Source organism: Ailuropoda melanoleuca, unplaced genomic scaffold, assembly GCF_002007445.2.
Source record: "Ailuropoda melanoleuca isolate Jingjing unplaced genomic scaffold, ASM200744v2 unplaced-scaffold1300, whole genome shotgun sequence".
Lineage (NCBI taxonomy): Eukaryota > Metazoa > Chordata > Mammalia > Carnivora > Ursidae > Ailuropoda > Ailuropoda melanoleuca.
The window spans coordinates 1-3,101 of NW_023181616.1; the positions used below are offsets into that span (position 1 = coordinate 1).

The 3,101-nt window shown below is 40.8% G+C and overlaps 1 pseudogene; it reads left to right on the forward strand.

The window, feature by feature from the left end:
* Positions 1-1,115: 1,115 nt before the first annotated feature.
* Positions 1,116-2,338, forward strand: LOC105234405 (annotated as a pseudogene).
* Positions 2,339-3,101: the final 763 nt, after the last annotated feature.

Sequence of the window (3,101 nt, forward strand, 5' to 3'; positions counted from 1 at the left end):
ATGAAATAATAAATTGGCATATTTAAAATTTTGCATAATTTCCTATCTTAATAATTATTTAATCATTCTTTTTTTTGCAAATTAGAGCTCAAAGAATACACTTTGTATTGACTTTCATTAGTTCATTGCTTTAAAGGTAGCTTCTATTGAAGTTATTCAAACACGTAAAAATAAAACAATATGTCCTTCAAATCCTTAATTCAATTTCTAAATTCGTGGTTACAATTATTTTTGGATTAATCTGGATTAATATATTGTTTAATGACCTTGTTCATTCAGGCCTCCCATTCATTCCCCCTCTCTTATACTTTCTTTTTTTCATGTGAATGTTTCTGAGACAGAATTTTCCTCTCATCAGAGCTGGGATCAGGAAATGAGCCTCTCTTCACACCCCAAATAAAGAAGAAGGTACCCAGAAGCCAGTTATGTCTGGTGAAATCTTGTGGCTATTAATTAGAAAGCAATGGGGAGATGAGCTAGGGAGATGGAGTTTCAAGGCTCTGTCACTCCAAGCTAAAGGTTGGTATCCAGCATCTTATCAGTTAGATGTCAGGAACTTGCATTCTAAATGCATAGACTGTTAGAATTATAAACTCAGAGTATAATCCCGGAATCTCCTGTGGAGGGTTTTCAAATAAGAATGTAAACTTTGAGACATAATCCATCTGATGTCAATGGATAGAGATGCCCAGAAAATAAAATATCATTTAATTTTACAAAACTCTGTAATGTGTGCCTGTGTATGTGCCCATGTTTGTGTTTACGTGTGTAAGTCTCCTCAATTGAGACTTTCAGCTGGAAAGGGTCATTTCTCTTGTTTGAAACATACAGTTAGGACACCAATTATTGACTCTGCTGTAAGAGCAAGGACATTCAGATCCCCTTGTCACTGCATTGTACAAAGATGAAAGCAATGCTCATGAAAAATAGAGAACTCAAGAAACCCAATGGGAGAATGGAAAAAGTGGAAAGAGTACTAGTTTGACGAACATGTATTTCTGTTTGCCCCTCCACCAACTAACAACACACCCAAGAGCTAAAACCTGTTGGAGAGAAGTGGCTGGCACAACCAGAGGACTAGTGGCACAGCGCAATACAGTGGCAGAGGCTCTGGTATGAACAGGATTCTGATCCACCTCTTGCCGACCAATCCGGGGAGGATCACCCCAGTGCCCAGGTCTCAGGAGACCTTGTCTTGTTCATTCACTCATCTCCCATGCTTGCAACCTTGTCTGGAGGGGCAGGAATTTTGCACTAAGCATATTCTTAAAGACATGAATGTGCCCTTCATTGATAAAGAATGGAAAAAAATATCCCAGTGCTGCTCCGAAACTTGAGAAGAAAGATGGGGTCTTTCAGTGCTGAACATGCCCATAGGAATGCCCTGGCATTTCATGCTCAAATGAAGAAGACCAGTTCAAGGCCTATGGGTGAAACACTCTTGTGCCAGCTGAGCTCTTATGCTAACACAGAGCTGGCGTCTCAGTCTCCAGAAAGTAGCCACATTGGAGCCAGAAGAATTCTGGAGATGCCGGTGTCTATGCAGCAGCAGAAGTTGCCCTGATTATGTGTGAGAAGCTAATTTGTTTGCAATCTTTGTACATTGATCAGTTTAATCGACTTCAGTACGTTTTTTACATAATCACAAAGTGGAACATGAGGCTCTACGTCGTAGTCCCTTGAGTGGCCCAGAGGGACTTTTGGCCAAAGAATGAGAGAACTTAAAGTGTCTGAAATGTCATCCGCAGTATCATAAGCACTAAGGAGGGGAAACCTTATTACATAGGCACTGAAGGAACACAGGATGCTAGCCCAGATGGTGCTGCCCAACAGGCTCATAATATTTGTTTCAGTCAGAGGCACTTGGCCTTTGTGAATGATGTCTGTTATTCCTATCGGTCTATTCCAATGACCAGACACTGCCTTATCCATATTTGTCAGGACACAAATCAAGTTCTCTTCAAATGATGTCAGGGCTCTGAAGAGGTACCCCGCAACAAACCAGTTCCTATAAGCCTCTCTGAGGATCCTTGCTGCCCACTGCCAGCTGGAAGTTGCCTCCTTAGAGTTCTAAGCACGAGCAGGACTTAGATGTTGTGGGTGATGGTACATGGTACCCTCCTTCACCCTTGCTTTTTGATCCTTCACTAACCCTTGAAGATCATTCAGTCAGAGAAACTGCTGAAGGTCCAGTGGATATTCTGGGCCAGAGGTGAATGGCTAGAGATGGGTGCAGATCACAGAGGTCCCAAGTTCTGAAAAAGCCTCTGGACTACTGCCTCAAAGTAGAGTGTCTACCGCAAATGGGAAGCCAGAACCCTCTTCTGTCAGTTGCTAATTTGTTTTGGGAGCCATATGACTTCGGAGGATTTGAATTTTCCATTCTTTCAACAAGTATTTATGACTACTTGTCACTGAAGGACAACTCAGACCACGTTGTTTAGGTTATTGATTGATATACTCAAACAAAAACCAAATTTTGGGGGAAGGGATCAATAGTGTCTACATGTTGCAGATGTTTTCCCACTCTATGCAAGGAAGAGAAAGACAAGTGATTCCTGCCAGAGCTGCTGGGATTGAGAAAGTATCTGGGACTGTGCCTCAGGGGACAGACATCTTTGTAATGGGAATTCCCAAGTCTTGGAACAAATCCACATAGGTGTTTAGGCAGGAGATGTGTACCCTTAGGATACTGATGGAACCCAGTGCCTGTGTTTTAGCCTTTCTTCACCTCTTACCTGATTGGATAGTCTGAACCCCTCCACCCAGTGAACTCTGACCTATAACATCTAAGAATAGCCTATAGGACTGGGCCTTCCTTAACCATCCATCTTGCTTCTGTAAATTTCTGTAGTGACTATTTTATGTAAGATAGAATAAAAAATTAATGTGTATCATTTCTATGTTAAAATGTTATGAAAATGTCAAAAAACCCTGCTTGAATAAGACAACAAAAAATACATTGTCAAATGAAAAGATGTTTGATAAAGGTATTGTGGATTCTGTAAATTAATGTGATTATACAATCTAATTTTATTTAATTAGGGATTAAACAGGGAGCAGAATTCCTCTGCATTCTTTTCTTATGGAATCTCTGGACA